The sequence below is a fragment of the Lissotriton vulgaris genome, chromosome 1_1, assembly GCF_964263255.1.
Source record: "Lissotriton vulgaris chromosome 1_1, aLisVul1.2, whole genome shotgun sequence".
Classification (NCBI taxonomy): Eukaryota; Metazoa; Chordata; class Amphibia; order Caudata; family Salamandridae; genus Lissotriton; species Lissotriton vulgaris.
In genome coordinates this window covers 1,234,296,611-1,234,317,326 of record NC_141685.1, presented here as the reverse complement: position 1 = coordinate 1,234,317,326, position 20,716 = coordinate 1,234,296,611, and the positions used below count along the sequence as shown (strand labels likewise).

Below are 20,716 nucleotides of genomic sequence, written 5' to 3'. Positions count from 1 at the left end.
TTTCTATGTCTGTGTGTTCCTGCGAAGGGCGACGTCTTTTTGGGTTTATTTCGTTATTTCGTTTATTTTGAAGCTCTTACTCCGTTTTTTTTTTCCTTTACTTTGACTATTAAGGCCTCCCCGTTCACATTGGCCGTTAACTGTTTATTTTTCAATCACAACACAGAGGCCGCTCGAGCCTTACCTCTCGTGCTCCAGCTTCTCTGTTCCGTCATTTTCGCTCTCTCAGCAGCGCCGCATCAGAGCGTTTCATCAGCGTCACTACAGCGTGTCTCTTCACCACGTCTGTCACGTCACCACGCTGTGGACTATTGTGTGCGCATTCCGGATTGGTCCCTTCTTGCTTTGGTTTGTGACGTCCTCAACTCCTAGCAACCAGTCTCTGCGAACCCTAACAACCTGTCACCGCAGTGCGCACTGTTCAAGCCGTGCATCACTGATGCACACAGCTTATTTATCGAACAGTCACCGCTTACACGCACAGTTCAAGCTGTGTATCGCTGATACACACAGCTCACCTACCAATCCACGCTGCAGGTCCACAATTCATGCTGCGCTTCGCTGATGCGCACAGCTCTCACCTGTCAAGCAAAAAGTTTGTTTGTAGTGAAGTTATTGCTAGTATGCACTGTTTTTTTTTCCTCTCTTTTAGCAAGACTATTTCTGGACATTCTTTACAAATGTGAATCTGTTCTAACACTATTTTGTTTTCACTATTCACATTAGCTACCACCATTACTTGTTGGCTATAGTGCAATACATTATCTTAGCCTCATTATTACATTTAATTTCGGTATATCTCAGTTATGTCTACTCTGCAATCTGTTAATCCTCCTCCAGCCTTCTTAGAAACCCCTAGTCTTTTGTGAGTTTTCCCTTAGTATCATTTTTCACTAGTGATGCACCCTTGAATAGTGCTTTACTTTAGGGAAATTAGTAAAGGAAGAAGAATCTGCACTGGGAAGAAATCAGCCATGAATGACAGTGCCTGGCCCAGCATGGGGCAGGTGTCCCTTCTTGTCCATAATTCTGAAATCAGCAGTTGTACTGTATTGTGGTTATTTTGAAACACCCACAGTTGTAGAAGTAGGGACTCATCTATGATCACAGAATCTGTGAATCCTTAGGATCATATTCTGCAGCAGATATTTCTGCCAGATGACTGTATCTACTCCTTTAGAGACAAGAGTGTAGTACAGACATGTGCCTTGTAATATGACTTAAACATGTCCTGGGGCGATGGCAACTTTTCAACAAGAAGAAACTTGGAGGAATTTTTTGAAAATCACTCATAGAATGTGCACCTACACTTGAATACTTGGTGATAGTTGAGTATTTTCATTTTACAGGGTCACCTTCTGTGCGTATTTGTACATGTAACAGGTTTTGGCACAGCTAATTTGTGTCCCCTTCCACTGGAATGTACTGTGGTATATTTCAGTTGCTGGGCGGGGGACGATATAAAAGGAAATTTGGAATTTGCTCAAGATAAAGATGGTTTCCACTGATAAATTATGTGTGGTGTGAAGTGTAAGGTGGCAGACGTGGCAGCAGGTAGGGAGTGCACTGGAGTTGTGGGAAGGAACCCACTGAGCACACATGAAAGGAGACTGACAAGGCAGGGGTGGTTCTAGGATTTTGAGGGCCTTGGGCAGAAATAAAATGTGCAGGGTCCCTCTAATGGGTCCAGGGTTCTTCACTCAGCCCGACGCTGTTTAATGTATACATGAGGCCGCTGGCTGGGATCGTCCATCCATATGGTATTAAGATCATGACCTATGCGGACGATACCCAGATGGTGGTCTCTTTGACGCGGGCTGAAGACCCTGCGGGCACGGTGGATCTGGTGGGCTGTCTGAACGAAGTCAGCAGCTGGATGACCCTGTCTTGTCTCAAACTTAATGGGGACAAGACAGAGGTCATTATGTTGGGTCGTTCGGCTCCATCTGCGTTCGACCAGATCTGGCCAGTTTGTCTGGTTCCCCCTCCAGTCCCTAAAGATGCTATTAAGAGCTTGGGTGTCTGGTTGGACAAGTCCTTGACGTTTGACCATCAAGCTGTTGTGCTATCTGCCACTTGTTTTGGCCTCATTAGAATGCTGAGGAAGATCCTTCCCTTGCTACCATTTGAGGCCAAGCAAATTGTTGTTCAAGGACTGATTCTCTCCAGATTAGACTTTGGAAATGCACTCTATCTTGGAGCTCCAGACTTCACATTGAGGAAGCTACAGGTGATCCAAAATAGTGCGGCTCGGACCCTGCTTCAAATCCCTCGCAGGACCTCTGTTAGACCTGGATTAACAAAACTGCACTGGCTCCCTGTAAGGGATAGGATTAGTTTTAAATCTCTCTGTGTTGCTCACCAGGCATCCTGGGAAACTGGCCCAGCAATTAGTCGTCCCTTAATCACCCCTTACCTCCCCAGCAGACAGCTACGGTCTACCATGCTTTCTGTGCTGTCGTGCCAAGAGTTAAACGGTCCAGAGCAGGAGGTCGTTCCTTTTCCCTGAATGTGGCTAGGCTTTGGAACGGTCTACCCCTATTTCTCAGGTCCAATTCAGATCTTACCTCTTTTAGGAAGCACCTGAAAACTTTTTTGTTCAATAAATACATTTGTTTCTTCCTGTTTCTGTCACTCGCCCAGTTGTCTATACATTGTTAGCTTTAGCGCTTGGACGCCTCTGGGCAGCTATTTGCACTTTATAAATCACATTTTCATTTCATTTCATTTCATTTCATAATGTGTCTACAATGCAATGCATTCTGGGCAGTTTGCATCTCAACAGATTATACCCTCCTGGAACTGCATTATGCAGACTCCTCATGCGCTGCAGACCATCCCTCTCAGCCACTTACAAGCACCTATTAACAGCTCATAAAGGGCTGAAGGTGTGAGGGTTGTTTATCTTCAGAGAGGGTAAACTGGGGCACTGAACTGCAGGACAATGGGGGTCACATGGTGCCTTTTTATGGGCATTGGGGCAAAACAACCTGGGGGAATGTGTCTCCATGCCACGGGTTGATATGAGAGGGACCCCTCTCCCTAGGTCATGCTGCTCTATACCATGTCTGTGAGGCTGAGTGTAGGGGTGCCCTCCAGTGGACACAGTTACAATAAGACACCTCTCTCTTAATTAATGGGCATGGGTCATGAGATGACTGGTATGCCAGTGGCGTGACAGTGCTGCACTGTTGTAGGGCTCCATGTTGGTGGGCTGAGTGCGGGACTTTGGGCAGCAGCCCACACTGCCAATGTCTAGCGCCATCCCTGGATGAGAGCAGAGAGAACAGTGGGAATTGTGTGAATGGACTGCCCAGATGCACAGGGGATAAGCATCCTTGCAGGAGAAGGAAGAGCAACAGGTGCTGTAGGACAGGACCTTCTGAAGCATGACTAGAGTGTACGAGGAATAGAAGGTAGGGCAACCATTGCTCTAAGAAAGGAAGCACTGAGAGAAGTGCATTGGCAGAAGAAAGAAGAGCAGGGAAAGCTACCTGAAGAGAATCACCAAACGCATAGGAAGAACAGCAAGGGGAGCATCTTTAGGAAAGGGATCAGTAGGGGGCATATGATGCTTGCTGTCTGGCTCCTTAACTTTGTGTATGACAAGAAGGAGAGGCACAATATCCTTCCTTTTCTGACTTTATATGTGTACTGCACTTTACATCACACATATAAATTGGGAAACAGTCTAAAGGTAGTCTGCATTGTTTTAATCACAATGGGAATGTATATACCAAATATACAATTTATCCAAAGAAACAAATAAATTAGTGGTTTCACAGTGCCCCAAAAGGGATGGAAAAGGGGGGGGGGGGTTTGGTGAGTGATCCTGTGAGGATGAAGTGAAGGGAAGGAGGAAAATTCTTAAGTGACAGTATAATCAATAAATATACAACATTCGTCCATGTTACACAGTATGTGCAGAGACAAGGACCATCAGGTTCAAATTATTGTTTCCACAAAACAGCATACTCCACAAAGTTCAATAAATGAAAGCAATAGGGCGTGGAGTTGATAAATACAGGTGGTTGTCGACGTTTCGACCCTCTTGTATGCAGGTACGGTTGCTATCCTTGCTACCGGGTCTTCATCAGGACTGGGGAGTGGGACACATAACCTATTTAATATAAATATATAGATTAAACACGGGAAAGAATATCCCTTGATATATCGAAACAAAATGGCACATCGGTCCCATGACAGGACGGTAGGGGATATGAGTTTACTAGGTCCCGAACTCGTTCAGGATTGTTAACAAAGGAACATAGTACATTAACTAAATTACGTTGAAGAGTTTTAATAACTGGTGTTATGACAAGATTAATGTCAATTCGAGTGGCGCTGAATAGTCAAAATGACTTGCGATATATAGAGGATTGGATTGGAGAAGAGCCAACCCGGCATTGGTGGCGACAGCTGGACATCTCTAAATCTTCAAGCATGAGATTTGGTAAAGCACCTGGGACCCGATCGGTAAGGCTCAGAGTGCAGACACCAAGTCTGCTGATAATGGTAATGGACCAAGTCCGGTATTCATGTGGACTAGCAATTCAAATTATGTAGTTTATAAGGAACTTACCACAAGGTGGTATTAATAGGACCCAAAGTTAGCAGGACACGTTCGTGATCAGTCGGAACGGGATGGTGGTTGAGTCTATCGGGTATAATTAACATAGACAGGGAGATGGTGAGTTTACAGGGGAATTGCGTCATACAGCTAAAAATGTTGAGAGAGTAGACAACTCACCACTTCGCAGTTAGGAGAATTCGGTGTTTGGGATAGCTCAGAGGTCTGGCGTGTTCCAGAATACGGACGACGCTTTCAAAACTAACGAATATAAACAATGGGGAACAAAGTTTAACATAAGGGAAACTCACGGCATCACAACGACATGATGCACTGAAAGGAGGGCACTCACCTAAGAAATGTTTAAGCAAAGCGATCAGCTGAGGATCGTGGAGAGGTCTGGTCAGGTCGAGAGTTGACTCGATAATTCTAAAAGAAAGGGCGGGATTTGTTATTGAATGGCCCGCATAGAGATTTAGCCGAGGTTGCTGAACTAGCATCCTCGAAATTTGGATAGTGCTTACCGGGTACGGAATGAATCACGTCCTCAACAACGCTCAAAGTCGCAATGGCGAAGTACAGTTCCGGGTTTGGAGATATCACCATGGCGATAATGTCATAGTGAAAAGACTACTTGAGTTGCCAGGTTACAATGACCATAACAATTCAAACACGGACAACGTCCGAACTGTTAAAAAATACTCAAGACAGTCTCTAAATAGATAAGATCAGCGTAGATTGGTCTAAATCAAGATAGTCGCTAATTTAGATTAAATAGGGATGCGTCACGATAGAGTTCGTGACAGTGATAGCCGACTTTAGTATTCACTACATCAACATGCCTAGTGACTGACTTGTCTAAGCATGAGGTAGCGTACTGCTTGGACGTGAGCAAGGGCTGGGCACCATAACCGTCAGCTGTGTGTTATTATTTGACCATATTGAATGCAGAAAAGCAGATTCATGCATATAGTGACATCATACATAACTTTGCGAAACCTGTCTGAGACAGGGAGGTCATTCAACAGCATAGAAATTGTGGCGTAACTTTGATATGGGAATAGGTAATACAGATTATGGTCAGAGTATTATGGCTGGTGACATTATCGCCATGGTGATATCTCCAAACCCGGAACTGTACTTCGCCATTGCGACTTTGAGCGTTGTTGAGGACGTGATTCATTCCGTACCCGGTAAGCACTATCCAAGTTTCGAGGATGCTAGTTCAGCAACCTCGGCTAAATCTCTATGCGGGCCTTTCAATAACAAATCCCGCCCTTTCTTTTAGAACTATTGAGTTAACTCTCGACCTGACCAGACCTCTCCACGATCCTCGGCTGATCGCGTTGTTTAAACATTTCTTAGGTGAGTGCCCTCCTTTCAGTGCATCATGTCGTTGTGATGCCGTGAGTTTCCCTTATGTTAAACTTTGTTCCCCATTGTTTATATTCGTTAGTTTTGAAAGCGTCGTTGGTATTCTGGACCACGCCAGACCTCTGAGCTATCCCAAACACCGAATTCTCCTAACTGCGAAGTGGTGAGTTGTCTACGCTCTCAACATTTTCAGCTGTATGACGCAATTCCCCTGTAAACTCACCATCACCCTGTCTATGTTAATTATACCCGATAGACTCAACCACCATCCCGTTCCGACTGATCACGAACGTGTCCTGCTAACTTTGGGTCCTATTAATACCACCTTGTGGTAAGTTCGTTATAAACTACATAATTTGAATTGCTAGTCCACACGAATACCGGACTTGGTCCATTACCATTATCAACAGACTTGGTGTCTGCACTCTGAGCCTGACCGATCGGGTCACAGGTGCTTTACCAAATCTCATGCTTGAAGATTTAGAGATGTCCAGCTGTCGCCACCAATGCCGGTTTGGCTCTTCTCCAATCCAATCCTCTATATATCGCAAGTCATTTTGACTATTCAGCGCCACTCGAATTGACATTAATCTTGTCATAACACCAGTTATTAAAACTCTTCAACGTAATTTAGTTAATGTACTATGTTCCTTTGTTAACAATCCTGAACGAGTTCGGGACCTAGTAAACTCATATCCCCTACCGTCCTGTCATGGGACCGATGTGCCATTTTGTTTCGATATATCAAGGGATATTCTTTCCCGTGTTTAATCTATATATTTATATTAAATAGGTTATGTGTCCCACTCCCCAGTCCTGATGAAGACCCCGCAGCAAGGATAGCAACCGTACCTGCATACAAGAGGGTCGAAACGTCGACAACCACCTGTATTTATCAACTCCACGCCCAATTGCTTTCATTTATTGAACTTTGTGGAGTATGCTGTTTTGTGGAAACAATAATTTGAACCTGATGGTCCTTGTCTCTGCACATACTGTGTAACATGGACGAATGTTGTATGTTTATTGATTATACTGTCACTTAAGAATTTTCCTCCTTCTCTTCACTTCATCCTCACAGGATCACTCACCAAACCCCCCCCCCCCTTTTCCATCCCTTTTGGGGCACTGAGAAACCACTAATTTATTTGTTTCTTTGGATAAATTGTATATTTGGTATATACATTCCCATTGTGATTAAAACAATGTGGATCAATTTGTTTCTTGGTTGATTAATCTTTATTTGTTTTGCATATTGTTCCTACCTTACTGGGACCCCTTCTTATAATTACTTTGATAACCCAGGTCCCAGTGACTTTAGCTGGGTACAACCCCCTATTAATATCCTAAAGGTAGTCTGAGCAAATGATTTTGTACTGGAAGGATATCATTTCAGTACAAAACCTAGGCTAGACCCATGCAGACACCCTTGCACTACAGTGCAAAGATGTATGCATGGCACACTGCAGTTAATTTCTGTGCCAGTGCTAGGGAGAGGGGAGGAGAGTGCCAGATTTCAGTAAATATAGCGCTCTCCTAATCTCTTCTTCTCACACATCGCAGCACAGCTTTTTGTCTGCTGAACTGCGTTGCATGAGATTTTTGTTATTGTTATTCTTAAAAGTTCTTATATAGCGCATGAATCACCCGGGGGCATCTCGGTGCTTTAACCTAGCAGGTATAGTGCGGAAGGAAAGTGATTATGAAGTCATGGAGTCGGGAGCAGTTAAAACAGGAAAGTTTTTAAGGATTTTTCTGAAAATCAGATAGGAGGTACGTTTTCGTAAGGGTAAGGGGAGCTGATTCCAATATTTAGGAGCAACATAAGAAAAAGCTCTGCTACCAGTGCGGGCCAGATGAATACGTGGGGTTTTCAGTAGTGCTAGGGAATTAGATCTCAGATTTCGACCCGAGATCTGATGGACAAGCAGCTTTCGAAGGTATTTAGGACCCCTGCCTTCCAAGGCTTTGAACGTCAAACAGCAGATTTTAAAAAACATGCGTTTCTTTATTGGCAGCCAATGGAGTTTCTTCAGTAGGGGGAGTGATGGAGAGCCAGGGGGGCAGTTTAAAGTCATCCTGGCGGCCGTGTTCTGAATGACTTGAAGTCTAGCCAGTGAGGTCTCACCCACTTCCGCCAATAAGGCGTTAGCGTAGTCAAGGCGGCTGATAACCAGTCTGAATACTGTCCGGGCAAGCACTATACCAGCAGGACATTATCCATGTGGTAACTGCTTCGTCTGTGGGCTTACATCAGCCACCAAAAGTGTATCCTTACGTGGGGGCAGAACCTGGTTTCTCAACCGGTTCAGCAATTGCAACACAACACATGTTATTTACAGGCTTAAGTGTAGTTGTGGACTTTACTACATCGGCCTCACGACCCGCAAAGTGAAAATACGGATGCAGGAACATTTGAGTACTATTAGAGCAAAGAAACTCACCACCCGCCTGGTTCAACATTTCAATACATCAGGACATGATCCTAAGGATCTCAAGTGGACCGTCTTAGAAAAAGTGGTGGGCGAAACCCATAACCTGGAGAACATTTTGGCAAGAAAAGAAGCCAAATGGATTTTTCTGGAGAAGGCAGATCAGGAGGGACTTAATGAAAATATTGAGTGGAATAAAGTGAGCAGGCGATAACAGGGCTCTGTCATGCACCTCCTATTCATTCTCTGCTTGGTCCTGTGGACATCAGCCCCCATGTTGCAAAAATACTGAGGGTTGGGTGTCTATTGCGCTGATATTGTCTCTAGACATATGCACCTCCATACGTGTCCCAAATTTAAAAGAAAAAGATTCAGGTTTTCGTTTGCACGGGACACACCCCCCTTGGATAGGTACAAGCAAAATTTCCGTCTTCTGCCTCTTGGTGTTCAACCCAGAGAGTCATTGACACTTATAACGATATGCACACATACCATGGTCTCTTGATATTCAACCCAGAGAATCATTGACACTTATAATGATATGCACACATGTCATGGTATTTGTGTGGATTTGTGTCTTTGTGCTGTCAGCATTTATCCTAGGCTCGAGGAGCCACTTAACATGATTTTCTCTGCTCGAGTTGGTTACTAAGCATATGTGCTTTACAGTGAGTTATTCTCACTATTAATACAGCGGCAGCCGAGACTTAACAGTCATGTTTCCACCTATATATTTTTGACTCAAGTAATAAGTGAGGGCGCTGTACATTGGGTCCGCTAAACAACAGTCTGGCGTTAGCCCATCCTAAGGTGGCCACGCCGTGCGACGTGGTGAGCGGAGTCCCGTTTCCCCCGGCTACTTCCTGTCCCGCATTCAGACTCAGCACGAGGACCGTCGGAAGCGCCGGAGGGACTCGGCAACAGTAAGAGGGCACGGGAGGTCTAACGTATGTGTGTTGCATGGATTGGATGTACGTACCCCGATAGATTCTGATGTGAGCCCGAATTTTTAAATGGGACCGCCATACGATCGGGAGCCTTATACCATTTAAGAATGAGCAACAGCCGTATATGTTGGATTGGGGAACTTATCTATCAGCACAATCCCTGTCATTTATATCTATAGTTGGCTCTTCACAATCAAGAGTATGAACTAGTTCTTTAGAGTCAGTTATGAACGAGCGTAGTGCTTTATAATGCTGGGAAATGGGGACAGTACAGTGTTTACCCATTACTTCCTATCAATGTGTCAATTAAGCATTCTAGCTCGTGAAGTCCCATTTGATGCTCAATCTGTTTCTAAATATGTACAGGTGGCTGCGACTATATCCCGTCACATCTGGGACACGTGAATATTTGGCACGGTGTTCTAATGAGTGGTGCTAGTACGTGCTGACGTAGCCCCCTCAAGGTAAATATGCCTTAACTGTGTGTAAATAAATGCTGCATCAGCTTTTGCACCCTATGGGAGGGGCATGAATGGCGCTTTGAGCGTCTCTTTGTTTTATTTTCTCACACAGGTCTACATTTGTCTGAAAAGACTGAGAATAGTTAACCCCTCATATGCCCTGATGAAATCTCTGAAACGTGGAGCGATGAAACATGTCGGCTTGAGGACATAATTCACCATGGTATACAAGTAACCCTTTTTTTAAACAAGTGGGGTTTGCTGCATCAGAATAAAATGGTAAAGCAAGCAAAGCCCTGCTACAAACTACTTTTTTGTGTTTGGTTAGGGGTCTATATATATGTTTCTGTACACTACAAGTGGGTGTCAGTGTTGATACGTTTGTCACTATTTGTGTTTTTCACCACTATTCTCACGTCCGCACTATTATTCTTTCTAGTGCGCGTTTGTCTTTTCACATAGAGAGAGTGGCCAATGATGAGAAGTGGGTATACCGGCAATTGCTAACCGGCACCCCCTCGGGTTGTTCTACCGTGAGGTACTCTCTCTATTTTTCACACCTTTTCCTGGGTGAATTGTATGTGGTCCTGTGTGGTTTGATATTTTATATTGAAGAGGCACACATCTTGACCTATGGACTTATGTAATTGGACATATTCCAGGGAAAATTTATGATAAGTAATCCCTATTTTCTGGGTCTTTTATATGGATGCAGTTGCATATAGGTGAGGCTCCAATTGGTTGAATATTGTGTGAGTGGGGGGCTGCCTTACCTATTCCCCTCCGCCTCTACCCCTAGAGATTGTTCGGCTGATAACCAGTGCCTGTACCATGGTTATACGATGGCTATCTGGTAGAAAAGGTATCATTCTGTGCAGAAGACGTAAGCTGTAGTAACAGGAGCTTACTGTGGCTGAGATGTGGTCCTTCATTGTGAGGGATTGGTCTTATTTTAGGCCCAGGTTTTTTACTGAAGATAAAGGAACATTAGACTTTCCTAAAAGGTCTGGCCACCATTTCTCATTCCAGAAGGACGCTGCTTTGCCCATGAGCATTAGCTCAGTTTTCTCAGGGCTCAGCTGTAAGCGATTTTCGGTCATCCATTAGGAGATGGCCAGCATACCATCTGAGAAACATACTTTCTCCTCTTCTGGTTTGGAACCGTTTGGGAACAGTAGCTGCATGTCGTCAGCGTATGAGATAATTTTGAACACAAAAGGTTCGATGATGGAAGCCAGTGGGGCCATATAAATATTGAACAACGTGGGACTTAGGCAAGAGCCCTGGGGTACCCCCTTGTCTAACCGATATTTTTTTGACCGATAGGGCCCTAACATGATGGTTTGCCAGCGGTCAGTCAGAAAGTCGTTGAGCCATTTTAAGGCCTTTCCTCGTATCCCGCAGGCATATAATCTCTCTGCAAGCATACTGTGGGAGACAGTATCAAATGCTGCGGCGAGATCGAGAAGGATCAAGACCACAGAACCACCTGCATCAAGAGACCATCTCGGGGAATCTGTTACTGCAAGGATTGCTGTCTCTGTGCTAAACCCCGGGGGAAACGCAGATTGAGATGGATGAAGAATCCCATTTGTTTCCAGAAAAAAACTGAGTTGTCTATTTACTGAGGTTTCTAGGAGTTTACTGATAAGGGGAAGCAGTGATATAGGTCTGTAGTTAGTGAGCACCTGGGGGTCTGCCGTTGCTTTCTTTAGGATTGGGCAAACAAAGGCTTCTTTCCAGATAGCGGGGATACTACCCGATTGAATTGAGCAGTTAAATATTTCTGTAATGTCCTGTGCACAGCAAGGGGAAAGGAGGGACATAATTTTAGGAGGGCAGAGGCCCCCTGGCGAACCTGATTTTGCTGATTTCAGGAGAGTCTCTATCTCATCCTGTGAGATGAGGTTGAACTGGTCAAGACAGACATCGGGAGATGTTGCCCTCTCACCCTCTAGGGTGGAGATGGTAACTGTAGTGTCTAGCCGCAAGGGAGGGAAGTAAGCATAGATTAATTTGATTTTAATATGAAAACAATCTGCTATTGAATTGAAAGTGTCTGTGACTCTGCTGGTGTCTCCTTACATGCCTGAGGTGCCACAAAGTCTATGACTATGTTGAATAGAGCTTTGGAGAAGTTGGTTGCAAGTTCAATTTGATTTAAAATATAAGAACGTCTCGCTGTCTTGATGTTTTGATGATTATTGGCAAGAGCAGATTTGTATACTAATTGATCTTGGGGATTTTTAGTGTTTCTCCAACATCTCTCAAGGTGCTTGCACCTGGCTTTATCTATTTTTAGTTTACCCGAGTACCAGGGGGCAGATAGTCATTTCTGATTCGAGCTGAGATTTGATTGGGGGATCACTAGGTCAAATGAGGTTGTCAGTTCTGCGTTAAAGTTGGCCAATTTGTCCGTTACACTTTCATACGTACTGTCTTTGTTGTTTTTATTATTGTGTTCGTCCTTGTTATTCGACATAGCCATGTTGAATGCCTCCAGAGTGAGTTTATGCCATGGTCTACCTCAAAATTTCTTCTCCTGACGTGAGTAATCAGGGGGAGAGGGGGAAGGCTGAGATTCGTTCGAGAAAACAATCATAGAGTGATCCGTCCAGGTGAGAGGGGCAATGGAAAGGCAGCTCAGACCTTCGATGTTGGTGAAAATAAGGTCCAGAGTGTGGCCTGCCTCGTGTGTAGGGCCTTCCACCTTTTGGACCAAGCCCATTCGGTTTAAGCTGGAAACCAATTTATTAACCTCTGGATTAGTTATGTCCTCACCATGGAAATTGAAATCGCCAAGTAGGATACATTTTGTGGAGGCAAGAACTTGCATGCCTATATGTTCGATCAGGTAATTTGCAAAGTTCGATTTAGGGCCAGGAGGACGGTAAACTAAAGCGCCGCTCCAGACCCCGTTCCAGACCTCTAAAGGGGGACCCAGTAATTTAAAATATCCCTTGTTCTAGGGTGTCCTTAGTAATGGAGGCCGGCCATTGGACCATTAGGTGGTTTTTGAAGGCAATGGCAATTCCGCCGCCGACTTTACCCACTCAGTCTAAATGAATAATTTTGTATCCCTCAGGAATGGCCAAATAGATTGCAGGGAGATTAGTCCCTGTCATCCGTTATAAAACAAATATCAGGGGAATGGGAAACAATCATGTCCCATACCTCTATAGAGTGTTTGGCAAGTGAGCGTACATTGCATAAAATATATTTGGGGGAATTTGTGCTTCGAGGGAGTTTGTTGAGTAGGCCGTTCCGTGCTGTGGTGTCAGCAAAATTATGAAAGTTACATAATCTACAGGCTACTGAGCCTTCCAGGACTGCCAGGAGCTTTAGCGGGCAGCAGATACTGGCCACAGATTCATTTGTTGCTCTGGCTTTGATGTCCCATAAGGCAGAGCCTGAGTAAGCTAACCGAGTAACAATGTTGGATAAAAGGCTGTCTTGTGCGGCACCTCTGGGCTCTGGGCTTGAAATGGCGTGGATGGGCGCAGACGGCCTTACCTTTGGCGCACCTTCGGCGCGCCATCGGTGCGCCCGCTGCGCACGTCCGCTGCACGTACGAGCTGTCATTATTATTTATTTATTATTTAACGATTTGTAGAGCGCCTGGTGACCCGGAGGCATCCCCGCGCTGTAAAAACTTGCGATGACCAAAAGTGGAAGGGAGGTTCTATTTGGGGAAGAGGAGAGTTTTCAGCTGTTTGCGGAAGCGTAGGTGGCAGGGTTCCAGCCGCAAGCAGCGAGGGAGCGAGTTCCAGCCTGAGGACGCTTTTACTGAGAAGTGTCGACCACCAGTGCGAGCCCTCCTGAATCTTGGGACATTGGCCAGGCGCTCATTGTCCGAGTGTAGGAGTCTCGGTGCCTTATACGGGGTGACCATGTCTCTCAGGATCGAAGGGCCTTGACCGTTGAGGAGTTTATGGGCGGTGCACATAGCCTTAAACTCTATCCTCTGTCGCACTTGAAGCCAGTGTAGGGCCTTGAGCGCTGGTCTGGCAGAGGTTCTGGGGGGAAGACTCATCAGCATCCGGGCAGCCGCATTTTGGGTGCGCTGAAGTTTTGCCAGAGTGGTTTCGGGGGCTCCTAGATAGACGGCGTTACTATAGTCCAGTCGCGCAAGGATCAGGCCTTGAACCAGGAGTTTCCTAGATAGGGGAGGGAGCAGCGGAAGGATCTTGCGGATAGATCGCATGAGACCGAAGCAGGTTCCTGCTGTTTTGGCTGCCTGGGTCTTCATGGACAGGTCGGGTTCAAGCCAGACCCCCAAAGTCTTGATTTCCTTCTTTGGGGCGGGCACCTCGCCAAAAACATCGGGCCAGACCGATGGAGGAATTGCTGACCATTTCTTGCCCATCAGCATGACTTCGGTTTTAGATCCGTTGAGCTTAGGTGATGACTCGCACATCCAGAGGTGGATTTCCTGGAGGCAGTTCAACAGATTGTCTGGGCAGTGGTCAAGGTGTGAGAGCGAGACGACCAGTTGCGTGTCGTCCGCATAGCTCACAATCTTGATACCGAATGGGGCAACTACGTCCTCCAGAGGGGCCATGTAAGCGTTAAACAAGGTGGGACTTAGCGAAGACCCCTTGGGAACCCCGCTAGACAGAGGGAGTGATGCCGAGCAGGAGTTGCCGTCCCAGACTTGGAACGTGCGGCCCGACAGAAAAGATTCTATCCAGGCCAGCGCGGTGCCCCCAAGTCCTGCCCTGGCCAGCCGGTGGAGCAAGACACGGTGGTTCACCGTGTCAAAGGCTGCACTAAGGTCCAGGAGGATCACTGCCACTGACCCCCCTGAATCCAAAATGCACCTTGCCTCCTCGATGACTGCGAGGAGGGCAGTGTCCGTGCCGTGGCCAGGACGGAACCCAGTTTGGGACCGACGCAGTAGGTTGTTGGATTTGAGAAACTGGGACAGTTGGACGTTGACCAGTTTTTCGGCCATTTTGCTAATACCCGGGAGGAGCAAGATCGGCCTGTAGTTTGCCAGGTCGGCGGGGTTCAGTTGTGGTTTTTTAAGAAGAGCTTTAACTACTGCCCCCTTCCAGCTCGGAGGGACAGAGCCTTGGGACAGCGAGATGTTAATCATCTCCGTGATAGGGGGCACGATAGCAGGAATCTCATGGGAGCGGGGTCACAGGGGGAGCCGCTTTTCATCTTGGCCAGAGTCTTTCCCACTTCATCCAGAGAAACCGCCCTAAACGCAGTCAGCTGTGGGTGTGGGGTGTTTCCTGTGCGGGTCATTGTTCCTATGGTTTGGCAGACTGAGAGGTGGGAGTGAGGCTAAGTTGCGGGAGATTTTGGAGTCGAAGTAAGTTGCAAGTTCATCGCTCCTGCCCGGGGGGGACCTGTTGGAGGAGGGGGGTAGCGGTATTTTCAGAAGCTCTTTGGCGATGAGGTAGGACTCTCTCCCCGAATTGGTGGCATTTTTTATTCTTGCATCGTAGTATGAGGCTTTAGCGAGTTTCAGGGTGGATTTATAGTTTCTCACCGTCCTAAGGTAGGCGTCCTTACTGGAGTGGAGCCAGTCCTTTCTCCATAGTCGCTCCGCTTTTCTGCATTCCTTGCGGAGGGTTTTGAGTTCCGGGCTAAACCATGGGGCTGATCCTGTCTTTCCGTTTTTATTCTCGCGAGTTTTTATGGGGAGGATAGAGTCGAGGGAGGTGGAGATCCACTCACTGAAATTTCTGTCCGCAGTGACAGGGTCCTCAGAGGGGGACAGGGTCGTAGAGTCCAAGGCTCTGGCCCAGTCCTCTGTAGAGAACCTGGACCATGCCCTGTCCCGGATGTAGGTGACGGGCTTGTGTGGCTTCCTAAATTCTCCTGGCAAAAACAGAGGGACCAGGAAATGGTCCGTCCAAGGGAGGGGGAGGGACGCTTTGGCCTGGAGGGTGTGGACGTTAGTAAAGACTGGGTCTAGTAGGTAACCCTTGATATGGGTGGCTCCAGAGTTGGTCAGTTGGAGACCATAGGCAGCCAGGTCAAGGATCAAGTCGGCGGCCCCTGTGTCCAGGGGGTCATCAAAATGGATATTAAGGTCTCCTAGTACAGTGAAATTAGACATTGAATGGGCCAGTGATGATATTGATTCTAGAAGGGCGCTAGCGAAGGGGCCAAAATGGCCGGGGGGGGCGATATACTAGAAGGCCAGCCAGTGATGTTGTCGGGCCAGCTGGATGGTAAAGTGGCAACTTTCAGAGTCCGAGATGTGGGCATCGCTAATTCTGCAGGAGAAATGATCCCGGTGAAGGATGGCTAATCCGCCTCCTCTGCCAGAGGGGCGTAGTTGGGACTGTATGAGGAAGCCCGGGGGTAGGGCTAAAACCACATCCGAGTCCCAGTGAGTGGTGAGCCACGTTTCCGTAAGGAACAAGATGTCTAGGTCTTGGTCCACAAGCAGGTGATTGATGAGCAGAGCATACATGGGGAGCGACCTGCAATTCAGTTCAGCTAGTTTTAGGCCAGGGTGTGAAATAGGAGGGTCGGTAAGTTGAAGATGGACTGGGTGACAGAGTGCACAACTAGTGAAAGATCCGTCTGAGTCCTGAACAAAATTACACATTGTGTTGGTGGTGGGTCTGAGACTTAGGAGGGCCCTGCGGGAGTAACTCACCCTATTGGAAGCTGATCCCGGCATAGGTTCTGGCCCTGAGCCTGTACGGACAGGCGCAGACGGGCTTGCCTTAGGTGCCGAGATCGTTGGGGGCGTAGGAGGGGGTCGAGGCAGCGTGGTAGCGCTGGGGTCTGCCAAGTGCCGCTCTATCATAGTTATATGTACCCGAAGAGGCAACCACTAGAGCGCTGTGTGCCCGTACCTGCCCAATATGTCCTCCGCCCCTGCAGTAGATCGGTGTGTCACAGTGATTCCCTCGCGGTACAAAAGGGGGTGGTGATGGACGGAGCATCTGAATCAATCAAACACTCACACCAGTCAAAAGATCTGGGTTTAATCCATCACCGTTCTTTAGCCCACTGTGCCACCCCAGTTCAGACATGGCTATATGCAAATCAGTCTGACCCTGTGCCACATGGGAACAGTCCAGCCCGAACTGCCAAGCCATGTCTTCCCTGGACCGGAAACAAGCTTCCGAGGACCGGTTTCTGGCATTCCAGCCGTCTTCAGCCCGGCTTGCTTGAATCCAGTGGCAAAGCGAGTAAGGGACTCACGTCTGAGCATACCCTGCCACACTTATGGCGGCTAAAAGCGGTACAAAAGGGGGTGATGATGGACGGAGCATCTGAATCAATCAAACACTCACACCCAGTCAAAAGATCTGGGTTTAATCCATCACCGTTCTTTAGCCCACTCTGCCACCACAGTTCAGACATGGCTATATGCAAATCAGTCTGACCCTGTGCCTCATGGTAACAGTCCAGCCCGAACTGCCAAGCCATGTCTTCCCTGGACCGGAAACAAGCTTCCGAGGACCGGTTTCTGGCATTCCAGCCATCTTCAGCCCGGCTTGCTTGAATCCAGTGGCAAAGTGAGCAAGGGACTCACGTCTGAGCATAACCTGCCACCCTTATGGCGGCCAAAAGCGGTACAAAAGGGGGTGGTGATGGACGGAGCATCTGAATCAATCAAACACTCACACCCAGTCAAAAGATCTGGGTTTAATCCATCACCGTTCTTTAGCCCACTCTGCCACCCCAGTTCAGACATGGCTATATGCAAATCAGTCTGACCCTGTGCCTCAAGGGAACAGCCCAGCCCGAACTGCCAAGCCATGTGATTCCCTCAGCGCCTAACTCGGCTGAGTGAAAATGAGGGCTGAAGGTTTTAAAATGACCAAAGTAAGTGCAAATGCGGCGCAAATCAAATTTTTAAAGCAAAATACAATTTTTACAGCTTCCGCTAAGGAGATAGAGTAGCTAGGTCTGAAGGGCTCGCTCTGGCTGGCTCGTTATATGCACCAGAGGAGGCACCCACTAGAGCGCTATGTGCCCGTACCTGCCCAATATGTCCGCCGCCCCTGCAACTGATCGGTGTGTCACAGTGATTCCCTCAGCGCCTAACTCGGCTGAGTGAAAATGAGGGGTGAAGGTTTTAAAATGACCAAAGTAAATGCAAATGTGGCGCAAATCAAATTTTTAAAGCAAAATACAATTTTAAAAACAGCTCCCGGCTTCCGCCTCAGGAGATAGAGTAGCTCGGTCTAGGCTAGTGAATCTACCCCTTTGTGGACGTTTCCATCCACAAAATATAGGCTGATACAAACGCTGAAGGACAGCCCTGTGAGCTAATGTCTAAAGCCAGATATTTCACAACTAATGGTTTAATGAGTTGTCCAAAAGCCCCTTTCTGTATATGTATGTGTATGTTGTGTAATGACAAGCTCTTGTCACACAGCTAATACCTCTACAATTCCGTGGCTGTGATTGGGCTTTTATTGCCATGCATTAGCTCAGCTTGGTATTTAAGGTCACTCAACTTAGTATGACCTGATACACTGCTGAAGAGTGGTTTGAGCCTCTGGGATCTTACTAGCTATGGAAGAATGGTTCATGGTTTTTTACTTCTACCTAGCTACTCAAAAGTGGTTTCGTGTTTGTGATTTAAATGGCTGATGGAGAGCGTGTATGCAGTTCTGTGACCTGACTGACTGCCAGAGATTGGTTCAGAAAATCTCTGATCTAATTGGTTACTGGAAAATTATTCAGAGTTTGTAATATCTGATTGGCTTTGGGTCTATTAGTGAGATTTGTGCCATTTATTATTTTCAATCTTTCTCTCCTCCTAGTTATACTACTTAGCAGCTGCACACAAGCCGACAAATGTAGCAAGATGAAGCAGGACAAGCCAGACACCATCTGCTGCAACACAGACTACTGCAACTGAATGGGCCACACAATGACTACCCTCACATGAGCTTCAAGCAGCTACTCAACAGCATGAAGCCTGAGAGAGCCCCTACTTCTTCATAGGCACGTCTGGGCACTGAGGGAGGAGGGGCACAGAGTGAGTAACAGTGTGTGGGGGCTCAATTTGAATATTCTTTTATTGAGTGTGGATCAGCGCAATTTAGGCTTCACCATTTCATGTCACACTTATGCAATTATATACTCAAATCTGGCATTATATTCACTGTGTGCCTTAACTTCATTAATGTATGTTACATATTAAAATGTATTAATGAAATGCAATCATTGTATGGATACCCCTTCGCTGCTGATGACGAGCTCAGCTCGTCATCAGCCACGGTGGTCGTGTGCTGATGACGAGCTAAGCTCGTCATGTAACATTGCTGTTTAAATTTTGCCGCACAGCGGAAAAATAACCACCGCAGCGATGAGGTTAAGATTTATATCCATGTACACTAATGTTTAATTGAAATATGTACACATGTTCTCTTTTGCTCCCGGTTTACACTTATTCTTGCCACTATATATAGGGACATATAATCATGTATTCAAGTTCATATTAAATGCTCTACTAACTTAGCCTGACTACAGGCCTCAATTGAAATGCATTTTTCCTTGCCAGCATATTCGTTCTTTCTTTGCAGGTGTATTACCATGATCCTCCTTAGTTAGAGAAAGGTGTATTATTTGTATTAGACTGCTGATATTTAGGCCTGGAGGAATGAACTTGGCATTGAATGTGTAGATTCATGGTTGAAATAGGCTTTCTCCTAATCATGTAGCAAGCAGAAGAGATGTTCAAAGTTGGGAACTACAGTCCAAGTCTTGATGCAACGGGAAACTGAAGGGATATTTCAGATGCTCTCTTGAGAAACATTTTGGTTGGTTCCTGGTGGTGTGAAAGGAGAAAAGGATGTTTCTAAATCTCTTGTTACTTTTATTTGGTGTTCTCACTGTTAGAATGGCAGTTTCCCTTTAATCTGAGAGAGGTACAGACCTAGCTGCTTGCCTTTATTTTCAAGTGTTAAGCTTTATGCTAAACTCCAATTTCCTTTTTCTCAACACTTCTACTGGAGTCTGATCATGCTGACACCTTCTTTGCTCCTGAAATAGTAACCAAGGTAGATGGATAGCCAGGTTCTAAATGTACGTTTAGAAGAGAGAAGGGAAGTTTCATCATGAAAAAAACTGTTTGCTTTCATGTGTTTCTTTAAAGTTGCGGCTGTCACTATTCTGCATCTCATTTTATTGTGACTGAACCTACTGTGATATTTCACTTTATTTGCTGTATCCTTGAACTTATTTTTGGTTTGCTTATGTACTGGATTAGTTGGTAATCCAAAATAAAAAATAAAATCCTTTTAATCATATTTTGACAATTCTTGGTTCTTATTGTGGAGTCACATTGGCTTCAAATGCTAGAAATGTATTTTCTATGTCTTCTCTGTTACAGTTCTTCACATCAACCAACAAAGGTACATACAACCAACGGGAAAAAATCTTTGACGATTTTACAAAGAGATTATGTTTCAAGTTTCTATGTGCTGTCAAGCGCTACAGTGAAATAATTTATGTGAAGAGTACCGCACCTTAAAAAAGCTGTTGTGTAATATTCAGTTTGTATTTTTCCCTCATTCTCTGAAAGCTCTTGGAGTCCCTTCACTGAGTTTTGGATTCCATAAGACCCATTCATGTGATAAAAAGGAATTGATTTGACAGATATTTTCACAGGCATTTCAGGTAGTGATTAGACTCGATATACATGTTGAAAAAAAGTCCAGAGAGTGTTAACTTTGGTTCAATATTTTCCACATTGTTTGATTTTTACCAGGATTTAGACCTCCAGATGAACGGAACTCAGGAGATGTATATTGAATACGGGGGCAACAGGCCATGCAAATAAATACATTTTTCTAAAAAGTCTTTAATAGACAATAATCATTTTTTCTCTAAAAGCGGGAACTGGGTGGAATGATGCAAACAATCCCCTCCCCTCAAAAATTCTAACTTCACCCATCCTTGAAACTCAACATTCATAAAGTTGTTCAAACTCTTAACGGT

General features: G+C 45.9%; 1 long non-coding RNA gene across 1 annotated transcript in view; it reads left to right on the top strand.

Moving 5' to 3' along the window:
- LOC147748921 (uncharacterized) overlaps window positions 1-20,010 on the top strand; it is a 233,122-nt gene extending 213,112 nt beyond the window's left edge. Inside the window, exon 3 of the long non-coding RNA XR_015299732.1 lies at window positions 18,535-20,010. This is a non-coding gene — a long non-coding RNA (uncharacterized LOC147748921). The remainder of the gene's footprint in view (window positions 1-18,534) is intronic.
- Window positions 20,011-20,716: the final 706 nt, after the last annotated feature.